We start from the raw sequence: 27,947 nt of genomic DNA, 5'->3' as shown, positions 1-27,947 counted from the left end.
TATGTTTAAAAAATTGTAACTATTAAAAATTTGTTTAAATATATTGACATCACCGCAGCATCGCGCGGGTAAACTACTAGTTTATTATGGTAAATAAGTTTCAAACTCCCTATTTTAGTAAATACTTATTCCTCCCACCCCATTTTGGTAAAAAAACTCGAGTTATAGGTCATCACTGGAAAAACTGAAAACACCACTATTATTATCTATCTTCAATGTTCTCTTCCTCTCACTTTGAAATTTTAATGGGTTCGGCCGCCGAAAAAGAATGGATTCGCTCGTTAATACGTACTATAGTTTCTATATAAAACCGAAAACGAACCCGGTCGCTACAAAGGTAGCTCCGCCACTGACAGCATGCACGTCAAGTTAAATTTTTGTTAATTCATAAGCGTTTACGGGTATGCACATACTATTTGGCCTTGGACAATTATTTCAAATATAATAACTTTAAACAAGGTTTAAAGTTTCCTGATGCATACTTTTATTGAAGTTGAAAACCAAAATAGATCTGCTAACAGATATAAACTGTCAATCGTATTGTATTACGTGCCAAACCGACCGATTATCCTTTGGTTCAAGCCCACACACACACCGACCTCCCCCTGTGTCCCTGCTTCGAAGCGGCCTATATAATGTGGATAGGAGAGATAAAATGGCTCGGGGACAAAAATAAGACGCTCACACACCAAGCCATGTAGTCGGTCATATTTAAATTCCTATAACCAACAATAGTGTGGTCATATTTTAATCCACCGCAAAGCGCGGGCTAGAGGTGTTCAAAAAAACCGGTCCCCGAACCGGTTTGCCGGTTTAAACCGGAAACCGGGTATTTTAAAAACCGGTTTTTTTAAAACCGGTTAGACCGGTTTACAAACCGCCGGTTTGTATATCGGTTATACTTTTTAGAGCCCAAACCGGTTTTGAAACCGGTTATAAAAAAAACCGGTTTTTTTAATTAACCGGTTACTAAAAAACCGGTTAACCGTTTTTTTTAAAAAACCGGTTTATGACCGTTTTAAAAAAACCGGTTAACCGGTTTTTTAGTAACCGGTTAACCGGTTAAAAACCGGTTTAATGACGTTGAGAAACGGCTATATAGCCGTTTTTTTCATTTTTTGACCGTTTTTTTTTTATTTACCATTCTACCCCCACAAACATCTATATATAGTTTAGGTTGGGTATTGGTTAGAACACACTCGATTATACAACTCCAAACGCTCCAAACGCTCTAAACGTTTATTTCATACGCGATTATTTTGTTATCTCACGCTCTATTATACCACATTACCACTCCATACGCTCTTATTTCGTAGTCGATTATAATGGCCTCCCAAAGTGCTACTTCATCCGTCAACATGGGTGCCTCGAACACGGGAGAAACGGTCGTTCGGGTCATCCCCACGAAACGAAACCAAGATGTTTGGCAACATTTCGACCTATGCGAAATGTCTAATGGTAGCCAAAAAGCTCGATGCAAACATTGTTTGAAGTTTTATGGCAAAGATGCAAACTCCACTTTAAAAGCGCATGTACAAAGGCCCTTTTGCAAGGCCTTGAAGGACGAATCGGGAAGTAGTTCGCAGCCGGAGATGACGAATCAAGGAACGGTGTTTACGTACGACCTTGAAGCGGTACGTCAAAAGTTTTCAAACTTTGTGATTCAAAATACACTTCCTTTCAACCACTTCGACAACCCTCAATTCACGGAGATGATGCAAAAGTATGTTCAACCACGCTACCAACACGTAAGTCGTTCGACCCTTAGAAGAGATTGTCTTAAAGCTTGGAAAAACGCTAAATCCGAACTAATTTCATACTTTTCAAACTTACAAACTGGTGTAAACTTAACAACGGATGTGTGGTCGGTACCTAATGGTTCGCCCGACTCATACATTTGTGTGACGGCTCATTGGGTTGACCCTGAGTCGTGGCAAATGATGAAACGAACCGTTGCGTTTCAATTGTTTGATTACCCGCACACGGGTAGAAATATTTTTAAACTCTTGGATAAAGTCATTCGACAATACAAGATTGAACATAAAATCTTTTCAATTTCGTTTGATAACGCGTCCAACAATACGGCCGCGGTTGGCCATTTAAAATTAAAGTATAAACCTATTTGTGATGGAGCGTTTTTTCATAGCCGATGCATTGCACATATTATCAACTTGGCCGTGCAAGATGGGTTAAACGTGATCGAAACGCAAAGAAACAATTTTAAAAGAATGTTACGAGATGTTTTTAGCAACAATAAAACATTTTCAAGATACAAAAAATTTTGTGATGAAGCTAATTGTCAATGGTTGGGGCCCAATTGGGATTGTCCAACAAGATGGAACTCGACTTGTGATATGTTTGAGAAAGCCATCCAACAAAAAGAATCACTAATTGCGTTTCATCAAATAATGTCAAGTAGGGGTAAATGTGCACCGTACGATCCTAGAAACTGGTTATTGATTGAGATCGTTACGGAGGTCCTTCAAATTTTTAAATTTTGCACAACTAGTTTATCCGGGGTTTACTATCCAACAAGCCCCATTGCTTTACCAAAAATTGCTGTCATGTGCACAAAGTTGAGTGAACTTCATTGTAGGGGTGCACCTTATTTTGATATGGGTGTAAAAATGAAAGAAAAATTTAGAAAATATTTTCAACAACTACCCGCTGTTTTGACATGTGCTGCTGCGTTAAACCCTTGCATAAATGTTGGTGGTGTTGAAGCTTTAATAGAAAAAATTTGTGATGAGCTAGAGTTAAACGACGATCAAAACCCCTATTATAACCAAACTTTAAAGAATGCTTTCAACACCACCTTGTCTAACATGTATGATGTTTACCTTACAAAATACGGGTCGTCTTCCCAAATTCATGACTCGTTAAGAGCTGTTGCCCAATCCCAATCCCAAACCGACCTTGAAATGGGGATGTACTACATGATTTGGGAAGACGCCGGTAAACGTCAAAAGGTAAACACCCCAAGCAGTGAACTTGGAAGGTATGGTGGTACCAACTTTGTGAAACACATGACTCCAGATGAATTTAGAAGTCTTGATTTGCTGGCTTGGTGGAGAGGTAAGGAGGATGAGTTTCCGATCCTCGCCGCCATGGCCAAAGATTTACTAACGGTCCAAGCTTCCACGGTAGCTTCGGAGTCTGCTTTTTCTGTTTCTGGCAGGGTTATATCGATTAGGAGGACTCGACTCACTCCACCAGCTGTAGAGATGTCTATTTGCTACAAGGATTACTTGGACTCTTTAGATAGGGCACAACATCAACGCTCACTCGAGGGGGGAAATGGACTATGAGGCGGGCTTGTATGAAGACGAGGTCAATCAAGGACACACTCAACCAATGACCGATGAAGAAGCCGCGTACGACGATTACCTAAGGAATAGCTCGGGATCGGGTAGCGAGGAAAATAATGAGTAAGAAACAGCAAGTTGTTAATGTAATCGTGTCTAAGCATTCTTTAATGTTTGTATTTTTGAGTTACGAATATGCGATAACGATTTAATGTTTGTATTTTTAATGTAAAAGTTATAAATGAAAGTTATGTATTTTTGAGTTACGAATATGCGATAACGATTTAATGCTTGTAGTTATCGGTTTGCCTTGTAGTTACCGGTTTGTTTATACTGTGAAAAAATAATGGTTATTTAAAAAAAAAAAAAAAAAAAAAAACCGGTTAACCGGTTAGACCGGTTATTAAAAAACCGGTTAATAAAAAAACCGGTTTATTAACCGGTTCTAACCGGTTCCTAAACCGGTCCTAACCGGTTTGACCGGTTATGGTTTTCATACACAAAAACCGGTTATTAACCGGTCCGGTTATTAACCGAACCGGTTTTTTTCCTGGACGAAAAAAACCGGTCCGGTTAATAACCGAACCGGTTTTTTTAAAAAAACCGATTTGTGCACCTCTAGCGCGGGCTCTCTACTAGTATGCGTGTGTGTATAAATGAAACCTCAAAAATCCTATGTGTCGTGCTCTGGTTGCTCCTCATCCCCTATGAAACCACCAGATTGTTTTAATTGTTTTATTACTGAATAGGATGGTGAGCTCTCATGCGTTTGACACGGTTTAAACCCGTTTAGGATAATCATATGCAAAGGTTTATATCATATTTATAATCTAATGCTTTGGAAAGCCTACCTTACCCCCTCGCCTCTTCTCACACCCTCAGTAAACCCTAAACCGTTCATCAACCCTCACCATCGATTTTTACAAACCAAATCAACTCCGGTTCATATTGAGAGAGAACGTCAAGTGACCTCCTACTTTGTCTCTTTCTTATTTCTTTATAGGTTAATATTATCTTCATTTTCTCTAATTCCATTTGCATAATGTTTTGGTTGCTTATTTAATTGTATCTAATTGGAATTGTTCAGTTTCACATTGATGGCCCCAACGACAGACCCAGCGGAAAACAAATTGCAAATTGCGACCATTGGGCATTATGTTTTGAGTTGTTGTACATTGTTTTAGGAAAGAGCTTTCTTTAGTACAATTTTGAGAAAATTTAAATCCAAGCCATTGTGGATTAGGCATAATTTATTTATATACCGTAGTTTTTAGTAAAGTGTGATAAGTGTTTGGATTAGGCATTGACACAATAGAGGAATCGCATTATGGATTTTGGACCAAAATCGTTCAATCTGTAGAATTAAAAATTTTTGTATGTGGCATTAAGTAGTATTCTTCGTGAATCTTCATGTCATATACTTTTTGCGTTTTCAAAGTGACATTATTTTCAGTTTTATGGTATATTTCTAACCCTCAAAACAAAGTGGCTAGACTACGTTTACAATTACGGTTTAATTTGTTGATCATGATATTAAGGTACCTTAATGTCTAATGATGTGAAAGGTTCACCCCCCTAAGAGCGAAGGTAGTCGTGTTTAGAGGTGGCCTCATACAAGGAAAATAAAAAATAAACATGCCAAATCTTTTTTTTTTAATCAATCAATCAATCAATCATACCCAGTAAAATCTCACCGACAGCAGAGCTATAGGTAGGGTCTGGGGAGGGTGGGATGTAGAACCACCGTACCTCTATCCAAAGGAATAAAGAGGTGGCTTCCAGAGAGACCCTCGGCTCTAAGAACATGTGTATGAAGCAAAAGAAGGAAATCAAAGTTTAACAGTTATATAAAAAAACTACTACTAATTATAATAATATTAATAATAAGGTCACAGTTTAACCGCAATATAAAAGCTAATAATAATAATAATAAAATATGTAAGGGAAATACCAGTATGGTATGTGACCTAAATAAGTTAAGTCTAAGCCCTAAGGTATTCAATTCTCTCTAAAAATCCTTAACTTTAATTCTACTTCTCCACGAATTCCTATCCTCAACCATGTCCTCGGAGAGGTTTAGGTCTATCAAATCATGCCTAATCCTCTCATCCCAAGTCAATTTCGGTCGTCCTCTACCCCTCCTCCCCTCTATAGTAATGTTTTCTACGGATCTAACAGGATTCGTCGTCTGTCTTCTCTTTACATGTCCAAACCATCTCAATCTCCACTCTCTTATCTTGTCTGCTATGTTCGCCACCCCTAATCAAAATCTTTTTTTTTTAAGGTTTTGATTATTATCGCATGGGTTGTTGCATCTCTTGAGGAATGCTTTGATCAATTTTCAGCCTAAGAATGGCTTAAAGGAGATATTAACTTATAAGTACACCAAGTTACTAGATTATATTGATTGCATATTGATTATGCTTTTTGATATTTGATGGGTTTTTAATGCATAGACAATGATATAACTTACATTTGTGGCAGAGTGTTAAGTTTCATATCTACAACTTGCATATGCACCTATGACGATTATGTTGGAAATTTTAGTATAATAACTGTTGTAATATAATTATTTTTACTAAATGTAACTATATTTGAATGAGAAATCGATAAGTTGCAAGAGTTAATTGAAGTCTCATAAGTGTTGCTTTCAAATTAAACTTAACTCTTATAGTTAATGGTGTGTTAACTCAAGACTTTTGGGTGGGACATGGCTCATGTATATATACTACCATAGGTCTTGGATCATTTTTTGGTAGAGAGAAAAATTGTTCATGCAATCTCACACACAACCAAAAGTATTCCCGACTTTTCGATTTTGTGCGCTCTTGTTTCATGTGCTAGGTTAATCCCGACTTTAGAACAAAACCGACAATACGATCAAGCTTTGAACATGCAAGGTATTAATGGGTTCTCCCAGTGGGAGCTTGGTGGGTGATCACAACATCTCCAACGAATGTAGCCAACCCATATATGGGTCTCCTAATGATTTTGAAAGAAGGCCTTTATTGGGCTTTAGGAGGACAAAATGGTCATTTAACTCTGTTTAGGGGAGATGCCGCTAAATTAAATGTACGTAACCGCCGACGACTTTAGAGTTCATCTTTGGGGGCGTTACATGTATCTCCGGCAAACAATTAATATAATCTTATGGTGTAATAATAATCAATAATGAAAATCCTTCAATGTCAAAGTCTGTTTGATTTCCTATTGAATGGATGGGATTGAATGTGAAACCAATTGCTTCCATTTCCAAATTCGTATAAAGAATGATTTCTGAATCATGCTTGCTCGGTTCTTATAAACCACCTTCGACAGATTCCTTTATTTTGTTGGGACTAAAAATGATCAAGGAAGATTGGAATCTTCTTAACCTCCTTAGAAATATGCTAAGTATGAAATTCAAGCAAACCGGGAACTTCGAGCTAGCCTAATACCTATTCAAGAAAGGTATCTTATTTCTAGTAAGGTTATCTTCTAGAATTTTTCTTAGTGTGAAGTTCTAGCAAACTACACTTCATCAAGCAAGGTTGTTCTTCAGTCAAGCAAGGTTTGTTTCATAGCAAACCCTTGACTTATCCAAGCTTAAACCAAGTAATTTGGTGGGTCAAGCAAGGTTTCAATAATATGATCTCAAGCGCACTTGTAGGAAGTTAAAGGAATTATTCTTAAGGACTTCTACGAGCAAAGTTCAACCTCGAGCAAGCTACAGTACCCTAGTATGCTAAGTTTGCTAGAGTAAGTCTTTGACAAAAGGCTGAAGTGATCAAGAATAACAAGTTTGCACGTGGGATATTCTCTAGCAAAGTTTGATTATATCATGAAGATTAGTCTGCTTGAAGAATATTTTCTAAGAAAAATATTCAAAGTAAAAGCTTGCTCGGAAAATTGTTCCAACACCCTTATGGATTACAATGTCTGCCTGATAAAAACAAAGCTTACTCGAAGACCTATCTGACACTTGTAATAATTTTGAATATGTTTTTACAATCATTAAGATTTCTAGAAGGTCTCACGTGTGACTATATATATAGGAATACTATGTCATATTTATGACAACGGCTGATTACACACTTTTCAAGGCAGACAACATATTTTTGTACGGAAAACAGTCGCACCAGACATTTCACCTAGAAACCCTAAAGATATCCCCTTTTGTATTTTAACTGATTACTATTAATGGAAATCTTTTGAATTTATAGCGTGTTTGTTAGTTTTGTGTTATTATAGCAACATTCTGATTATTATTGATTCCTCCTTTAATAATCAAGGAGTTTTCGCATTGATTATTTCGTAATCCGTCTAGTCAACATTAATCTGTGGGTTACGAGTTCGATAGTGAGTAAATCGATCCTAACATATTTCAAAAATACAATAATCGTGCTGTGTTCGTTTGATTGATAGTGCAAACCCTAAATTCTGCAATTCGATTTCATGATGATTTGTTTTTGGCAAGATTTGCAGTTATTGATACAAGTTTAGATTGGATTACCATGGTGGTTATGATTCTCGTATGGGCTTCAAGCCCGACTATCTTGATTAGACATGGGTGTTGTGGGTACCAAGGCGGTCCATCTGGTTTAACATCGATTTTTGAAAAGTTGGTATTTTGTAGAAACTCCAAAAGCTGTTGGATGTGTGTTCATATGTAGTATACAAATAGTAAACTAATAATAAATAAATAAATAGTTATAAAAACAGTTTTAGTGACCTTTCATTTTGTTATGTTACTTGGGATTGTTTGGGATTTTTTTTCATTTTATTTTTATTTTTTTTTATTAAGACTCCTTTATTTGTTTTTTGGTTTCTAAACAAGCATTTTGGAATAAGCAATTTTAAGCATACTCAAAAGTGCACGCTATAACCGACAACCGTGAACCTTCAATGGCTCCCACCGTTCTAACATTGCGCATGGTAACTTTTCTAAATCATTACTTGATTATACAGTTAATTTATTTGTTCTCAATTCGTATTTAAACATCTTGTTGATTTGTTAATTTTAATCATTTGTAGACTAGAGCATTGAGTTATGGAAGGAAGAGGTTGAGGAAGTCAATAAGTAGCCTGATCAAATGTAAGTATTTTACATTTCTACTTATAACATCTGTAACTTCATGTCTACATATGAGTATGCCATTAGAATATCTTTGAATAATAGATTAAGGCTGGTGAGAGACATTGCAAGTTATAAATAAGGTTGACCTTTTCAGCAAGTCATGGAAACAAAACCTACAAATTTCATGAATTTAATGTAAAAGCTAAGACCTTAATGTATACAACTCAAAGACCTAGCTTTAATTCAGATTAATTTGCACACAAACATGGAGAGGTATGTTAATTTTTCTTCATTGTTGTGATACTGAAATTAGCTACGTGAGATCGTCTTGCTAAAAACTCAAATTGAGCTAAGCTTAAATGAGCTCAAAAATTAGCTTTTATAATAAACGAGCATGGGCTTGAGATGGTTCTTGAGCTTAAATATGCCTATAGTTTATATTTAGCACACTTAATATGTATTTATATAATTATAACTATATATCAAATGGCTATTGTTGATAATATTTATTACAATTAGTTAAAGCTTCACTTACTTAATAATTTGATCTACTCAAAGCCATATGATTTCAAGATGCTATTAATCATTCTTGGTGATGAATTAAACACTCTTCAGAATATGATTTTGATAAGTCCTGGAATCTTTTGTCAATTCATGTCTTGCAGCTGGCTCAGCAAAAAAAAAGTATTTGTATGACCAGGTCAGCAAATTGCCCTTTTATTTATATATATGTTTTTTTGTAATTCTAGTTGTTTCATTTATTTAAAATTTGAAGGTTGTTAAAGCAACTGAGATTGTAGAGCTGGGTAACAAGGATTGTCTTAGGCAAGCCAGAGAAATAAAAGTAGTAGAAATTTTTTGACCCATTGCCAGTTTATAAAACAACTTGTTGTGTGCCCGTATAAGTTTTATCAAACTCATGATTGCTATCAATATAGTGATATGTATGTTATCAATATAGTGAGGTAACTATGTTAAATGTAAGCCCCGGTTCCGGTGTCCTACTTGGATGTTGGATTTACTCATAAACACAGTTCTAAATATCAGAGTGTGAATTAAAACTTTCGCGGAATTTAAACTTCATATTTTTCTTTCAGAAAAAAACATAGTCAAATATAATAACATAACATTCTTCTCAAGATGCCAGTCTTCAGTCCAATGCTATATGTCCTTATTCAAGCGAGCTGCCTCAACCTATTCACCTGCGTCCATACTAAAAGTCAGCTACGCTGAGTGAGTTCTAGTTAATTAGGCAACATTCAATACATTCACATACTTACATATATATGTATCCGAAGATACATATTACATACTTGGCTTGTTACCTTTCTTTCATACGTACATACATACATACATACATACATACATACATACATACATACATACTTTCATACCTTCATACTCTCGTACTTTCATACTACACACATAACTATATTTACCATCTCAGATATTAGTAGGGTCTAGTCACGTCTCTCATATATTATTAAGGTCTGGTCCCTTCTGTTTCATATATTATTAGGGTCCGTCCCTTCTGTCTAAGATATTATTAGGGTCTGGTCTCTTCTGTTTCAGATATTATTAGGGTCTGGTCCCTTCTTCCCATACAACCATACATACCTTTCTTTATATATACATTTTACTATATATTTCCAGACATACACTTAACCTCATACATATATTAATCATACATCATACATAAAACAATCACATATCATACACTTACCACTTAAGGTACATGGTATCAACTAATTACATCGATTATTCACACAACCCCGAAAACATAACAAGGAAATGAGGCTAGAAACTCACCTGGATCCTGTTTCTTTCTGAGTTTATATTAATACCACTCTTTAGTTATGCACGGCTAACTGTATAATAATTACAAGTATTAATTAACTATTTCTAACTATATCATACTTCTAAGTTATTGTAACCCCTAGCTACGGGTCCGGGGGCAGCGCCCCTAGCAGCGGGGTCTAGGGAGCATGATCCAAGGGGCAGAGCCCCTGGTTGGGTCAACTTGAAAAAATTTTATTTTCATTAGCTGTTCTTTACTAAAAAGTTCATAAAAAAACTTAAGTCTGAACTAATCTAATTGAATTCTGATTCTAATCGAATGGCCATTTCTAATCGAATGGCATTTCTAATCGAATGAACCTTTATAATCGAATGGACATTCGATTCGATCACTTTTCCCTCGTGATTCGATTACTTTCTTCTTTCGATTCGATTACAACATCCATTCGAATCGAATACACCTCTATTCGTTTACATTTTTCATTCGATCACTTTTTTATTCGAATGCTTTTCTATTCGATTAGATAACTTTGCTGGATAAAGTTTCTTAAGAACCTGATTCATATGTTTCCATTCCCATCAGCTTCTTTGAAGTTTCCCATATAACTCAATTGATGAAAGTTTATTGCAATATAAGTGACAAGATGGAAGATTAAAGCTTCAATTTTCTGCAGAGTATTTCATAGTTATCTATAGAAATTATAATTAAATGACATAATTAAACTCATTGTAGGTTAATTGACTTACAAATGTTAAATTGTATTTACTCATCTTCTGCTACAATGATAAATAAAAATTAATTGCATTAAAACTGAGTTGATATAAAATTTATTAGAGTATAAGTAACATGACGAAAGGTTATTACATGATTTTTCTGCAGTGTTGTAAAATATTATAGAGTCAATTAACGAAATATGAAAACAAATATCAAATTCGAAGATTTAAAAGCCAATATAATCGATTTAAGAGCCTGCAATCGATGCATGAAATTCGAAAACGAATATCAATGTTTTGAGAATTTGTGGACTTCCTCTCCATAATTAAATAGATTAGTAATTGTAGGGGTTTTGGGTGAAAGGAAGAAGAATTGGGGCATATGAGTGGAGGAGTGAAGGAGAAGTTATAAATGGATTATAACCCATTTTCATAAAATGGTACGCATACCATGGTTAGTGCACATGACCCCGCGAAATTAAAAGGAGGGATTGAATGAGAAGCCAGAATTCACGAATGAAACAATCTGGTGGCATGAGAGGGGGGAGCGACGTGAGGTCTCCAATTGTAGGCACTTATATATATATATATATATATATATATATATATATATATATATATATATATATATATATGGCTAGTAGTATACTTGTGTGAAAATATAAATTGGACTTAAACAAACTAAAAGTCGCCACGGGTCATTCAAACTTGAACATAAAATAAATATATTAATAACGTTTTTAGAAAAATAAAGCGTTTGCGTGAAATATTTTAAGTTGAACAAGCAACTTTAAAATATATGTGAAATATTTTAGTTTTGACTAAATACATTCATTTACTTGTATATATATATACTTGAATGTGATTGGCTGACATTCTATCACCACCTGAAACGACTTATTTAAGTTTTCCGCTGCTAAACTAAAATTTCCGGGGTGTGACAATGAGTACATGAAATGCGTAGCTAAAAGGGTTTCAAAATGTAAAATTTGACCTTTAGCCATGCCTTTATGCAAAAGGTGGCAAGGCGTTTTTGGAAAAAGTGTGGTCGGAGCCCATTTTTGGCGTCGGGCAGCCATCAATCCGTTCTGATCAGATACCACTAGGTCTTCCACTGAACTTAGGATTCCCTAGTGCGATCCGATGAACTTCATGCACACCAATGCACCATCGCCTTTGTCTAGTGAACTTGAACCCGAATAAGAGAATGTTGCTCTAATACCATTTATGGCCCTATGATCTAGAATTTGTCTCTAATTAATCGAGTTTGACTTGGACACCATAGTCACAATACAATAAACACTTGTATGAGACCTAGAACAAATCAACCAAACTTGAATGTGATCAAACAACCTGATAAACGTCTGTCTTTACAATGAAACAACCAACCCCTACAACGGCGGACCTAGTATATAACTAGGGGTAGCCTCCGTCACCCCTCAACTTTTCGCCGACAGTATAAATTTTTATTTGTTTTGGTCGGTCTTCGTATTCCGTTAACCCTGATAAAATATAACGTTACCACTATTTGTTTAAAGCCCAATCACATTAAAAGCCGAAACCAATTAAAGCCCAACCAAATTTAAGCACAAATTAAATAAAACCATTTGTTTGTTTTACCATTATGCTTATAAAACACTTGGTTTAGGCCGGACATCATCATTCAACAAAACAAAGTTTCATTCAATCGTGGGTTACACCCCACACTGCCTCGACCCCCTTCATGCAGTAACCGAGTAGCCAACCTTCGGTGCTCCTTTAGTCCCTCAATCCCTCGTCCACATTTTGAATTCTACTTGTTCAACTTAGGTATTATTCTACTTCTACTTAAAATTGTATCTGTTTTTTGTTTATATAAATTGTTGATTTAGAACTGTTTATAGACAATTAAATAATTTTTTTAAGAGTTAACTTCTTTTAGTTTTTGTTGTCTATAGGATTTGAACCCAAGACTTACCGCTCCAAACCTTGGTGTTTTTAAGGTTTAGCCTTTGGCAATGGAGCATCATCCCGTTGGTAGCAATTGAATGATAGATTATGGTTTGTTGGATATTCGTATAATATAAATTGAAAATTGTAATTGATTAGGGATTTAAGGTGTATGTGTAAATTGAAATTATTTATAGATTTATGATTTAAATTTTGTCCTTTCAAATATTAGGCAACTTGGAATATGAAACAATAAAGTCTTATTAGCAACATTTTTAAACCAAAATTACAAGAAATGGATGCATATCAGTCCAAAAACAAAAAAAAAAAAAAATCATTGATGAAATATCTTAAAAAAAATCCGGTTATTGTATGAAAAAAACGGTAAAAAAATTTCGATTACATTGTATTTTATACATTGTATAAAATACGGTAAAAAAATATTTTTAAACGTTACCCCTGAGATTATAGTATAGATCCGTCACTGAACCCCTATTTAAACATATAGAAGTGTCGTTATGGTTTGGATGAGGAAACGGTTTTGAAAACCGTCACATATGGTTATTTGAAACCGCCCATAACTAACTCCCCTATAACTATGGAGTTCATCTCATGACCCGTAACAAGTTTGTAGGCCTACGACAGAAACAAACCAATCCAACCGATCGAACCTAACAAGCCCAAAGTAAACATAACATATATAACTGTTTTAAATTTAACCGACCCAACAACTACAATAAATAAACAAAATCACCAACATACTAATGTATACTAGACGGGTGTCCGCGCGATGCAGCGGGGTACACATTCATTTGTAATCATGTAACAAGTTTATGGATGTTCGTTGTTCGATTTGAAACCGAAAACGTTCAAACCGGTCATTGGTTTGATTTCACCAATGATTTTTTTCATTTACTTTTGGCCGGTCGTTTTCAATTTTCAAAGGTTCGTTTCGGTTTTCGACGACAAAAACCGGTTACTAATGGTTTGACCCGCGGTTTAATTTAAAATCCATTAAAACCAGACAGAAATCGACCCTACGTAAAATGATATTTTTTAAATGAAAAAACTATAACAATATAATACTCAAATTAAAGATAAAAACATTCTCGTTTTTATGGTATAATTTCTTTAAAAAAATATTAGCACATGAAAAAGTTATTAATAGTTAAAAATAATGAGGGGGGGGGGGGGTTGAGTTAAAAATGAAAATAAAATTATATAAGAGTGAAAGATCAAGGATCATAGTTGTAACTATTTTTAAAACTTACAAAAGTTAAGCAAAGTGAAGGGGTCAATGTTGTAACTATTTAATAACCTCTTTTAGTTGTTGACAAGTTTGCCCTTAATCTAGATGCATTAAAGGTTATACCATATGTTAATTGATTTGTGAATCCCTTAAAATCAAGGTGTTTTAATTTGCCCTTGTTTGGTGTATTATATATATAGTATAGATACTGGCCACATGATGTTCAAAATGCAGAATAAAAGCAAAACAATATTGTATCCTTTATATTAAAACTGAACCACCCAATCTTCTTAAATGGGCCATTCTTTACATTTAGATGGATCAACCAGTTGGATATATTTGTTAATCAGTTACATGATACAGTAGGACAGAAATTAACACTTGACACATTAACAGTACTAGTTCTTTGGATCATCTAACCAGCTCTCCAATCTCTCCCGTATCAACTCGTCATGGTCCTTCAAGATTGTTAGTATCTTTGATTCTGAATCCACTTCATTGCATATTTCAAAACATAACTTTGTAATATTATACAAGGACTCTTTTCCATTTTGAATAAACAAACGATCGATCTTCGATACTCTACTTGACTTATAGATACGCTCCCCTGTTAGTACCTCCACAAATATCACTTCATATCCAGAGATATTGCACTCTAGCACCAAGTGCAACCCATCAATATCTGGGAAGGCTATGTTATAGTGACTGACGTCATAATCAGAAAGCTTGGCAGTAAAATCCTGCGAATTTTAATTTAGAGGTGTTAAAAAATATAATTTCAAAAACTACACTGTATTTTAGGCTATTTTAGTTGCAATAGCAGCATAAGAGCTCATATTATACCTCATCCAGCAATATCCTACGTCTGTCAAGCTCGCACTCACGGCCAGTTTTTATTCAAATGTTGCTTTTGCAAGAAAACAATAGCCCGAGCAATTCCTATTAACATTTTCACCTTTGTAACCAATGGAAGTGGTGCTACAGCTCCTACAACCCATAAAGGCCGAATGTCTAATTAAACATGTACTATTTTAAGTAAAAAGGAAAAAAGGTGTGGTTATATTTATTCTTCTTACCTATACGAAGGAGATCCTCAAAGTTCCCTTTACTCATGAATTCGTAGACGAGGAAATGGTGTCCACCTTTCGAGGAGTATCCTATTAGGTTAACAATGTTGGGATGGCGAAATTCTTTCAACAGTTCTACATTAGACTACATTCAACAGTGATTAACTTTCAAATGTGTGTTCGTTCCATGAAATTTATATGAAACAACACCATAAGAATTATTAAACTATGTTCTACACTTTACCGGATTCTTCAGGACTTACAAGTTTGTAGTGAAGTTCCTTAACTGCAATGGGCAATTCAGTATTATCCTTACATGGAGAATATGTGGTTTTATCCAACCAACCTTTGTAAACCTTTGAAAGACCCACTTCTTTGAAGCATGTGGGGTATGCGAAGTTCCTTGTAGCAAGTTTCAATTCATCATATGTGAAGTTTTCTATGGTCACTGGTTCCTCATGCTGGTTCATGTTGTCAAGGCTCTTTGGTGAAGTTCTTCTACTTTGGTCTAAGGATGTTAAGGAAAAAGAGATTAGAAAGTCAAGACAAAACAAGTTAACATGTGAATTCCCATTAAGTGAAATATAAGTGGAAGAAATCATTTTGAAGAGTTGAAAAGTTGAAGCAAAACCGAAGCGAATTTTCATACTTATTGCTAATAAATGCGTATTGACTTGCTTAATGATTTTCTCGAAAGAGTGTTAAATAGTTATGAACACACAGGAATGCATATACAACACAAATGAGAAGTTTGTGTCTACCAGAGTTAGATGCAAAATATTTTAGCATCTTCCAACTGATTGAACCCGTTATGCCTGATGACTCGCTATAAAGATTATATTTCTCTTGTACTGTGAGTAAAGCCTGAAGGGAGGCCACTACCTCAGTCATGGCAGGCCGCTCTTTAGGAACAGGGTGCACACACCGATATGCAATTTGAACGAACCGTCTTAAACATTTTGGAGAAACTCTTCCCTTGATACCGGAATCAACCATCTGAGCTAGTTTCCTTTCTTTTACACATTTTTGAGCCCACCTTACCATACTACAATTGTCCTCCCCATTGCGATCGTCTACTGGAAGCCTTCCAGATAGCAATTCAAATAATACAACTCCGAAAGCGTACACGTCAGTTTTCCTTGTTAATTTTTTAGTATAGAAATATTCTGGATCAAGATACCCAAATGTGCCTTTAATACTTGCATCAATATAAGAGATCAATTGATTGGTTGGGCCGATTTTCGATAACCCAAAATCAGATATCATAGCTGCCCATTTCACATCTAAAAGAATATTTGAACTTTTCACATCACGATGTATGACTCCATGTTGAGTGCCCACACCGGTGTGAAGGTAGTCCAAAGCACGTGCAGCACCTATGGCTATCTTGATCCGTGTTAACCAGCTTAAAGGAATATTGGATTTGTGTAGATGATGGTAAAGGGTTCCATTCGGCATAAATTCATAAACAAGGATCATCTCCTTGTTTTCATCACAATAACCAATGAGAGACACCAAGTTACAGTGGCGCAAGGTAGAAAGCATGTTAATTTCCGCTCTAAACTCAACTTCTCCTTGGTTGGACATAGAATCCAATCGTTTGATGGCAACAATATGAGCAGCATCATAACCAGAAATTCGCCCTTTGTATACCTTTCCGAATCCACCTTGTCCAATAGCTAATTCATCATCAAAGTTATTGGTTGCACACTGAATTTCGGCAAGAGAAAAAAGGCGACATGGATGTGTTGTAGTATTCATCTTCCTGCTTAATATTTTAGATTCAAAGAACTAGTTTTAAGCTTATCTATTCAACAAGCAGGGTGATGACTATTTCAACAAAAACCACTTTTCAACTATGTGAAAGAAGCTTCAAGGAAATCTCACCATGTGAAGGCGTGACCAAAAAATAAATAGATATCATTGACTTAAAAATTCAAGGGATCCCTTTCTTACTTTTTATTCTAGCTTGAATTATAGGGTGGATAATAAAGATGAGGTGTATTATATCCCATTTTTAATCAGTTGAGTTTTTAGCTAATTTATTCTAGGGGTATGTTTGGCAAGAAGCTTTTAGAAGCTTTTAAGAACTTTAAGCTACAAGCTTTTAAGAAAAAACTCATATATATTGAAAAGTCTTGTTTGGTTAGAATAGCTTTAAGCTTTTAGATTAGGAGAAAAAGCTTGAAGCTAAAAGCTCCAACTAGTAGCGTTTAGAGAAAAGCTATAAGCTTTTGGTATTTTATATTTTACAATTTTGGTACTTGAACTTCCATAAACTTTTGTTAATTCATATAATAATTACATATTTAAACCCTATTCAAAACCAACTAACCCCATGACTTTTTAAAATGCCATAACTTTTTCACACGTTAATATTTTTTTTAAAAAAAATACATCATAAAAACGAACATCTTATTCTCTTCAATTTATACTTCTATAACTTTAAAAAATTAACATATTATGTGATTATTGGTCAGGATCGGCAACAAGTCGAGTCAGGAAAGCCCAGGTCATGTGTAAGACCAAATTAGGTTCAAAACGAGTCAATGCAAAAAAGGGTTAATTTAGTTCAGTTCATGTTGGTACATTTTTGAGTCGAATGGGGACAGGTCAGAATAGGTTTCGGATTAGAACGATGCACCGCGCGAGCACCCAGCTAGTTTTATTAAAAGCTCCAGGTACTCTACCAAACACCTAAATATTTCTAAAAAGCTACAGCTAACAGCTACCAGCTATAGCTTCCAGCCACCAGCTAGCAGCTTCCAGCTACGGCTAACAGCTAGTTTTGCCAAACATACCCTTAATATTTAGGTTGGGTGTAAAAGTAAGCCAAAAATATTTTCGCCTAGAGACTGTAATTATATGATGTTCTTAGCAGTACATGGCGTGTTTGTATATATAATAGACCTAAAAAAAAGGTTGAACCCAACTGAATCGTTTTTGAAGTTTTTGTCAGGATATGCACACACATGAACCGGAACACGATAGCAATAATCGAACACAAGGATTTAATATGGCTGAGTTTAAACTGATCTCATCCACAGTTGGCATATAGATTTTCTTTATTTATTAAGTGACAAATGATTACAACTACATACGAATGTAGGTACAGAGATAACAAAATTAGGTTAAACAGGGCTTCAAATGGGCTAGGGCTGGCTGCTCGTAGCCCCGCACCCCTTCTTTTGGTGTCCCAATTACAATTGGCCTAATTAGGTTAAACAGGGCTTCGAATGGGCTAGGGCTGGCTGCTCGTAGCCCCGCACCCCTTCTTTTGGTGTCCCAATTACAATTGGCCTAGAGGCCTCGTCTCCTCTTTTTGACTTCAAATAATATCGGCCTAACAAGGCCAACGAACCTAACAATTTTGTCTTAAAACCCCAAATCCATATTGATTATGTTGTTCGCTTTGTAGGCGTCAAGTGTGTATATTTACAACCATAGATACAAACTCGGTTACACTGACAAATTAAAATGCGCTATAAAGAGAAGAACGTATAACTCCTACAAGTAATTTGTTTTATCGAACAATATGGGGTGTGACTTAATATATGATGATGGTGTGTCGCACAATTTAATTAATCTAAGAAAATTGTGTAAAAAGGCCGGTGTGTACTCTCCACTAAATTCAAATGAAAATCAAACTCAATTTGAATTTTGTTCGATTAAAGTCAAGATTCTTATTTAAATATGGTTGTAAGTTGTTCCTGTTTGGATTGAAATTTGCTATGAAATGATGTAAAATACCTAAAGTCAAAACTGTGGAGCCAAAGTCAAATTAAGCAAAATTAACTTGAATATTTACGAGAAACCCAAGGTATAAAGACAGTCTGAAGTTTGTTGGAAAATGCGAGCAACCAAGAAAACTACGCTAGGCTCTTGTACCGGGAATTGGGAAAAGGCCCCACTCAAAGGTCTAAAGTGGTAAACCGCAGTTAAAATCTTAATCGGATACGAGCTTGAGACCTTACGACCTGCAACTAAAATTTTTTGTTCCCCTCTAATGTTATTTGAGCTAAAACTTATTGGCTTGGAAAAATACCCATTGCCTTCTGGTTTGAGCTTATGTTTTTTAACAAAACAACATCCAAATGCCACAAAGATGCACAACTTTTTTTTTCTAGTAATGAGCCTTTTTTTGGCAGTTATTAGCGGACCTTATATTTGTCTTTAACGAAATTTTTAAATAATTTTTAAAAATAATTTGTCAAATGTTATGTCTTAGTGTTGGGTTCGTAGCCAATGTTTTTAGACCCGGCCACTGACCCGGGTTTGTTGGAAAATGCGAGCAACCAAGAAACAGGAACAATGATGGATGTGAAATATTCAAGTTAATTTTGAATATTACTCAGTTTGGTGGAGATACAAACCCGCTAATTTGAAAGATTCAAAATTAATCAATGTGGATTTGGGATTTTAAGACGAAATTGTTAGGTTCGTTGGCCTTGTTAGGCCGGACGCTGAACCGGACGCTTTACCGGGTCAAAGGTCGGACCGGTGTTTGACCCGGATGACGTAATAAGTAATATATTTATTTTTATATATAATATAATTAATGATGATAGATTATTTAGTGTTTATTGAAATTTTGAAGGATTAAATATGTAAAGTGAAGATAAGAATGGGCTAAAAATGATATTTATATTAATATGAAGAAACAAATTGGTGTCACATTGCTGGGCGACCATTTGACATCCATTATATTCTATCTCTCTCCGCGTAACTTACATCTCTCTCATCTCTCCAACCTTAAAATGGGATAACTCACAGAGCCGTCATAGAACTCGCTCACATCCATCATTGTACACGACATGTAATGATAATAACAATCTCAGATCTGGAATTATTAGAGCTTCAACATCTTCTTTTTCTTCCATTTTTGTTCCCAATTTCACAGATCTGGGCATGATGATGAATTGAAAGCTTAAGAGAGCGATGATGATAAGCATATGGGGATGACGTCGTTTGAGTTTGACAGATTTTGATATTTTTTTGATATTTATGGGTTCACCCGGCGGTCCACTGGGTCTGGCCCGACCGCCAACCGTCAAAACCGGCCGGGTTTTTAGAAAACGGGCTAACTGTTATAGAGCGAACCGGTATACTTACCGGGTCCCGGTCCGACCGGTCGGACCGGCCGGTCCGGTCTGGGTTTCAAAACACTGTTCGTAGGCCTTGTTGGCCCGGTTTATTATTTGAAGTCCAAAGGGTAGACGGGTGTAGGGTGGCCAGACCGAAGCCCGACCCAGTTTGGGTTTCTTGTTTGATAAGATACAAACCCTAGTCGTATCTCTATGTATTTGACGTTATGTATTTGTAATTTTTGTTACTCAATAAAGAAATACTTAGTTGCCACCCGTGGACGTAGGTCAGTTTAGACCAAACCACGTTAAATCCTCGTGTTCGTTATTGCTTTCGTGTTCGTGTTCGGTTCGTATGTGTGTTTAATCCTAACAAGTGGTATCTAGAGCTTAGGTTCGTTACACACAAAGAACACCGTCCCAGTCAATCGATCTAGAGTATATCAGAAGGCAGCAGATAGTTCGCTTAGAGTTCCGTCGGCAGACAACCGCCGCCACCACCCTAATTTCGTCTTAGCCGTAACCCGTCGTCGATTGAAGGTTTTGTTATTGTACTAAAGTAGGTCCACCGCATCACCAACGTTTCACCGCCACCAACACCATTAGTATAAATTGTTTCTGGTCGGATCGAAGGAACAAAAGTCAACGCCGATTAAGTGTCTTGCAAGGGCAACTAGCGCAAACCCTCGCGCTGTCATTCAATTTTGCCATCGATTGGAGAAAGAAAAAAAAAGAAGAAATATCACGTTCTTAGTTTTGTCGCGAAGTTCCTTTTTATTATTGTTTTTAACCAGGAGCTTGATTTCATGGTTGGTGCATTTGTGTTCTCAAATTGCTTGGTGTTTTTTGGCCGTGAGAAGTGAGTAGGCCCAATTTTGTGTGGTCTTGGCCCAGACATAAATTTGAGCCGAGTATTCTTTTTTAAAGAACGAGTCGAAAACCGTTGAGTTAAGATCCTATTTTTGTTGAAGAACAGTCGTCAAATCTGAAGAAATCGTTTAAAGAAACGGAGAACCAGTGCCAACCGCGTTTGTCAGATTTTATTGTTTAAGTTATAGTTTCGGTTTTCTGATTTACAGTTCGTTATTCCGCTACACGTTTAAATAGGTTGATTTTTAACAGAGTTCAGTAGAACAACCGTTAAGTTCAAACCGTGCCGTTGCTGTGTTTGTCTCTGTATTTATCCAGTTTTTCGTTTTAGTCATTGTCATGGCAGAAGACGGAAATGTTTCGATACAGAAGTTTGACGGACAAAAGTTTGGTTGATGGAAGATGCAGATTGAAGCGCTACTTTGTCAGAAAGACTTGGATGTAGTGTTTGAGGATGAAAAACCAGAAAAGTTGTCAGAAGCAAATTGGAAGAAGTTAGACAAGAAAGCTAGGGCTTGTATTACTTTGTCGTTGTCGGAAGATGTGGCGTTTAACGTCATGAAAGAAACCACAGCCCGTGGTATGATGGATGCACTATCCAACATGTATGAGAAGCCTTCGACAGCGAATAAGGTCTATCTTATCAGAGAGCTAGTGACAACAAGAATGAAAGAGGGTGGTTTAGTTACAACGCATATTAATAATCTTCATTCGAACCTCTCCCACTTAGTGTCAGTCGGCATTAAGTTTGATGATGAAGTTTAAGGTCTTTTGTTATTATCCTCTTTGCCCGACAGTTGGTCGCAAACAGTGACTGCGGCTTGTATTTCGTCTACAAAGATTACTTTTGATGGGATTCGGGATTTGATTCTTGGAGAAGATTCAAGACGCAAAAGTTTAGGTGAATCAGCAGGTAATATATTAGTCATAGAAGACAGAGGTAGGGGAAAACAACGAGACAGTGGGAACAGGAAGAGGAGTCAGTCTAGGACTCGTAAAGATATTGAATGCTGGAGTTGTAAAGAGAAGTGGCACTTCAGGAATCAGTGTACGAATGGTAAGAAAAAGGTGAACGTTACTAAAGACGACACAGATGACGGAGTCAGTGGTGATGAGTTTTTAGTTCTTAGTGTTGAGAGTAACGTTGATTCTTGGGTGATGGATTCCGATGCATCGTTTTATGCCACTCACTGTAGTGAAACGATGAAGAATCTAAAGTTTGGGGATTTTGGAAAGGTTCGACTAGCAAACGATGATATTCTAGAGGTTACGGGTATGGGAGATGTTGATTTGATAACTTTAGCCGGTAGTTCTTGGACTTTGAAAGATGTTAGGGTTATTCCAAGTTTGAAGAAACGTTTGATTTCAGTTGGGCAGCTGGATGACCTGGGGCACGATGTTAGAATGGGCAGTGGAAGGTAGTCAAAGGGAATCTCGTGGTTGCTCGTGGCAAGAAAATTGGTTCGTTGTATATGGTCGATATGTCACCGAAAAGAGTGGATCCAGTTTTGGTGAAAGACAAAGTCTGGTTCACAGAATCTCGTGGGCAGAAGAAGGTTCGTTTTGCAAGTAACAAACCCAGAGCCAAAGTGAATATTCAAGATGAACGAGCTAGGAAGGTTAAATCAGTCAGAGGACATCGTGACAGTGGGCCCATGTCGTGTTTCAATTACAGTTCCAGGTCGACGGTGGATTAAGAAAACCAGTATTCCAATTGTAAAAAGTCTCTCCGGTGGATTACTTGCTGAATATGGAGAGTGTTTGTTCTCAGGGTATCTCAGGATTCGGTTGTTTGTTTCAGTGGGAGCCAGTAGGGACAGAGAACGGGTCAGGGGCAGTTTTAGCCGTGGCTGATGTGTTGGAGCCCGGGGAGCTTCAACGGGCCTTCAAGTTAATTGATGAGAAAGCGGTAGCAAATAGAAGTTAAATGTTTAGATTACAGAAGTACAATCAGGAGTGCAGACGAGAGTACTCAAGGCCTCCGAGTGCGAGATTGTTGGGTTCGTAGGTCTTGTTGGCCCGATTTATTATTTGAAGTCCAAAGGGTAGACGGGTGTAGGGTGGCCAGACCGAAGCCCACTCAGTTTGGGTTTATTGTTTAATAAGATACAAACCCTAGTCGTATATCTATATATTTAACGTTATGTATTTGTAATTTTTTGTCACTTAATAAAGAAATACCTAGTTGCCACCCGTGGACATAGGTCAGTTTAGACCGAATCAAGTTAAATCCTCGTGTTCGTTATTGCTTTCGTGTTCGTGTTCGGTTCGTGTGTGTTTAATCCTAACACTCAGATCCAGGGACCTTTTTGTTTTTAGCTTTAACACTTGGTATTATGTGAAATTACAAAAAAGTTCACTTGATGTTATTTTTGTAGTTTGTGCCTGTGGGATTAGCTTCAGAACTAATAATCAGCCATTTAAGGTGTGTACTTTCATAAGTAAACAATATATGGGTCAAGAAATTACATAATATCCCCCATAGACATGCCCAATACCCCCTAGACTTGATAATAATAAAATATAACATAAAATTAAACGTAATAATACTTCCCTCCTTCAAAAATTCTTAACCTAAAGAATCACAAAATGATGCAAATAACAAATTTGTAGCATCCATAGACTGTTTTGGCTTAACCCATTTCACGGTGGATGCCACTCGGTTAGCCGCAGGGTCTTCAGGACTGTGTAAATGGAACGCCATGGTGGATGCCACTAGGGCTTCTCGACTAACACTTTTATCGATATTGTGTTTTCTTTTGTCATTGCTGATTTTGTAGCCTTCCTCAATCAGTTACACACATCTAATGGGCCAGGTTTTGGCACCCGAATGGTTGGGTTGTTGGTCCCGTCTGGGGTAGGCGTTCTGGTTAGCCGTGAGGTTGGTTTCGATGCAGGCGTTATGTGTGACGAAACTTGTTTTAGGGTTGGTTTTGGTGAAGACAACGCAAGTGACGGTGCATCTTTTGGGGTAACTTCCGGAGCAGATAAAAGGGTTTCTTTTTTGGATGTATTTTGAACAGCAACTGAAAATGGTGTGGGTGTATGTTCAAATAAAGGTCCATGGAGACCTCCTAAGATTTCATTCGAGCAAGAAGTGTTTGCAAAGTAGCATTAATCTGGTGTTGAGTAATCCTTTCGCAAACGTACTCATCAAACTCTTCACTAGATATGTTTTGAGTGTCCGTTGATCGGAACGGCTCTTATACTATTGATAGGCTTAGAACCAGAATTGGAGAGGAAGAAGCTAAAAGATAGGAAGGAAATTATATCAAATCTCATAAATCTCTTTCAATTATGTAACAAACCATATATAGACCAAGTAATCTAACATCTATCTAACATCTAACAATAAGCAAAAATACTAAATGTTGATGTGTGATAACGGCATAACCAAATTCATCCTACCTTCTAATCTTCAATCTTCTTAATCCATGTTATCCATGGGTTATGGGTTTAATTTATATGACCCATGGATCACAAAATTTACGTTTAGAACACAATCCTCCCGTTAGGGTTTTAGTATCTCAGCCTTCTCTTCTTCTCACTATGAGATTTCATCATGACATTTTTTTTGCAATTTCATCTAACAAGATGGCGATTCAGCAGGTAATGATTCGCTTTATCTAATTTAATGATATCATCTACTTTCTTATAATGATTGAATCAAGATTTTGATATTCATTCTTGCCTATTGTTTTTCTAATCTTCATTCTCACGATAACGATTTGTAGGTCCCAAAACGACCACTCTAACGGTTTTACTTGATAAAGTATCGAGACGGGTGCAGTAAATCAAACGACTGAACATTAATAAAATAAAGATAAAGTATATGAACGATCTCGTTGTCGGTTAAAAGCTTGGATATATTAATAAAGAACCGACCGACCCACCCAAGGTGAGCTCCCCTTGGGTGGTGATTTACATCTTGCAAACACATACTAAAATGAAATACATAAGGCTCTATTTATAGCCAAACAACAAACATTCTAGAAGCTTTCACCCGTTGAAGCTAAATGCGCGTTCCCGAAGATCTTGTTTCGTGTCCGGTATTGCTCGCAGACATTAATAATTATCTTCACCAAAATATACAACGGGTTTCGTCATTTGATACCTCAAGTCACTAAAATTGGCCTTACAATCACCCCATGACTTACGATATCAAAGATTTTGCTGAACCATGTCTCGCATCTTCACGAATCTACCCGATAAAACCGAAGCCTCTTCAATCACCCCCTAAAGGTACGATCCACCTAATTCATTCATGAAGGAGTTATTGCTTCTTTATCCATCTTGGATCTTCAAGCAACATAGGTTCAGAAGAACTACCGGGGACATCGATCAAATGACACTACTACACAAAGGGGCAAAAGCGACCGAAATTCGTGATCAACATAACTGGGCGCAAATTTAGTGACCGTATTAGCGGCCAAATCAATAGTGGTTGCAAATTTACTGACCAAACAAATTCGGTCACAAAATCAGCGACCAAAACAAAATTGGTCGCAAAATTAACGACCAAACATTTTCGGTCATTAATCGGTCGCAGTTATAGTGAACGAAGTTGTTTCGGTTGCAAATATGGTTGCTATTTTTTTTAAAATAAAATTATAAAATATAAATATGTTCGGTTGCAAAAATGGTGGCAAGTTTTTTCAACCAAATTGTTTCGGTTGCAAAATCGGTTACCTGAACAAGATCAGCCGCAAAATTAGAGACCGAACATTTTCGGTCATTATCCGGTCACAAATGTTGCGACGAAATGTTTCATTGGTAAATATGTCGCAATTTTAAAGAATAACAAAATCGAAGTTTATTTGGTCGCAAAAATGGTTGCAAATGCTTACATTGAATTATTCGGTCGCAAAATTAGCGACAAAAACAAGATCGGCCGAAAAACCGGCGACCGAACCTATGGGTTGTTAATCGTCACAAATGTATCGACTGAAGTTGTTTCGGTCGCAAATATGGTCTCTATTTTTTAAAGAATAGAATATATTAAAAAAAGGTTGTAATTTTCCTACCAAAAGTGTTCGATTGCAACATTAGCGACCAAATAAAAGATTGATTTGCTAGTCACGTTATCTTAAAATTATCTTAAAATGAAAAGAAAAAAAAATAGTTTGTGGCATGACCAATTTTAATCTTATGTTTATAATAATAATAATAATAATAATAATAATAATAATAATAAACAAACGATAGAATTATGAAAATCCCTTTTTCTTCTCATTATCTGCATCAACAAATGCACCTAATTTTTTAGAAATTTCAAGCCCCATCCCTAAACCTCAAATCAATCTTACCAATCTTACGATAGTCTACCCTAATATCGGTAAGTCGCCTGATTCTGTATCAGCTGAATGTCGTATTCATCTCTCCACGTAATACAACCGACCCCTGGGAATTGTTGTATATGCCCTTATACATTTAAAGTGTTCGATTCTAACTTATAACATGAACACCAGAAAATTAGATGAGTTGAATAATCATATATGAATTTAAATATGATCCTCTAGTGATGTATAAATCTTAGAACCTGAATATAATGCGTAAGAATGAAGATATCAAAGTATATTCATCTTGAAACGGGTTCTACGGGTCAGGTTGGCGGGTTTCACGGGTCACTTATTGACCATTAATCTGCACTAATTGGTTTTTAAAACAAGGTGTAGACTGGATTTGTTAAACTGGTTTACAAAATAGAAAGTATGTGAATATTTCAGCGTGTTTTGATCATAATCTTGTTATGTTCTAGCCTAATATATTGTGTCCATTAATATAATCTATATTGGTAAAAACCTTATATGCCCAAACCATTATACACAGTTTACTTTTGTATAGAAAATGTGATGAATAAACGAAGTATTGAATCCCATATCTATGTTACAAAAGTTTAAACTTCACAGGCACACGGTTACAACATTGTTCCGCCGGGTTTGACCTGAACCGAAACATTTCCCCGTTTATGTCAAATCTTCAAACCCGGATTTGGCTGGTCGAGTACACCTGGTTATGGGGAACACGGTTTTGTTAAATACGTTTCCCCGTTTATGTCAAATCTTCGAACCCGAATTTGGCTGATCGAGTACACCTGGTTACGGGGAATACGTTTTGTTAAATGGGTTTGGCGGGCCGGGTACATGGGTTTGGCGGGTGTGACTCGTTAGATCCTCACCCCTAACAATAAGCATAATAAATTAACAAAATATACTAATGAGAATATAAGTACTATTTAGTGAGACGTTAAACCATTATAATCTTAAAAGTGTTATCTGATTTACTTTTACATGTTGAAACATCTTGTAAAATGTTGTAAAAATTTGTTTTTAATGTTTTATTTTAATTATAGGTACAACGGTTGAATGAGGAAATAGTGCAACTACGACAAGAGAAACGGAAACACTATAGAGAAGGAAAAAGAAACAGTGGAGAAACTTTCAATGATGGAGCAAATAAAGAAAAATAGGGTTGCGAATGCCAAAATGCAAGAGAAAAACCATGAAATGCAAGAGCAAATTCTATTCCTTTTGAAGAACATAACAAAAAATATCCCTAATTAGTTAAATTTGTTTTTTTTGTTAGTGCAACTATGTTTGACATTTCTCATTGTACCGCTATACTTTTGTCGTGTTTGGTTTTAATGTTTAGTTTGTTTTATGAATTAGTTCAATCTTGTTAACTTTGCAACTATTTGATTATGGTATTCAAATTGTTTGAATTTTACGTATTAATTTTTGACCGAAATTGTAGCCAAAAGGCCGGTCGCAAATTTATACCATAGCTCGGTCGCGAAATCAGTCGCAAATTCATGTGTAAATAGATTGTCGCAATTTTGATCGCTAAACTTATCAGTCGCAAAAAGGTTAATTGCGG

The 27,947-nt window shown here is 36.2% G+C and overlaps 1 pseudogene across 1 annotated transcript; it reads right to left on the bottom strand.

Annotated features, from left to right (window-relative positions):
• Positions 1 to 14,253: 14,253 nt before the first annotated feature.
• LOC143560209 (receptor-like protein kinase FERONIA) lies at positions 14,254 to 17,107 on the bottom strand (annotated as a pseudogene). Its single transcript, XR_013140081.1, has 5 exons — positions 15,879 to 17,107; positions 15,381 to 15,625; positions 15,127 to 15,262; positions 14,894 to 15,037; positions 14,254 to 14,790 (listed from the first exon to the last, which is right to left on the bottom strand). The product of XR_013140081.1 is annotated as a receptor-like protein kinase FERONIA (transcript).
• Positions 17,108 to 27,947: the final 10,840 nt, after the last annotated feature.

This window comes from Bidens hawaiensis, unplaced genomic scaffold (genome assembly GCF_021521415.1).
Source record: "Bidens hawaiensis isolate Kalapana, Puna unplaced genomic scaffold, B.hawaiensis_p1.1 tig00020238_1, whole genome shotgun sequence".
In the NCBI taxonomy this organism is placed as follows: domain Eukaryota; kingdom Viridiplantae; phylum Streptophyta; class Magnoliopsida; order Asterales; family Asteraceae; genus Bidens; species Bidens hawaiensis.
The sequence above is the reverse complement of the archived record's forward strand: the minus strand, read 5'-3'. Positions and strand labels throughout refer to the sequence as shown.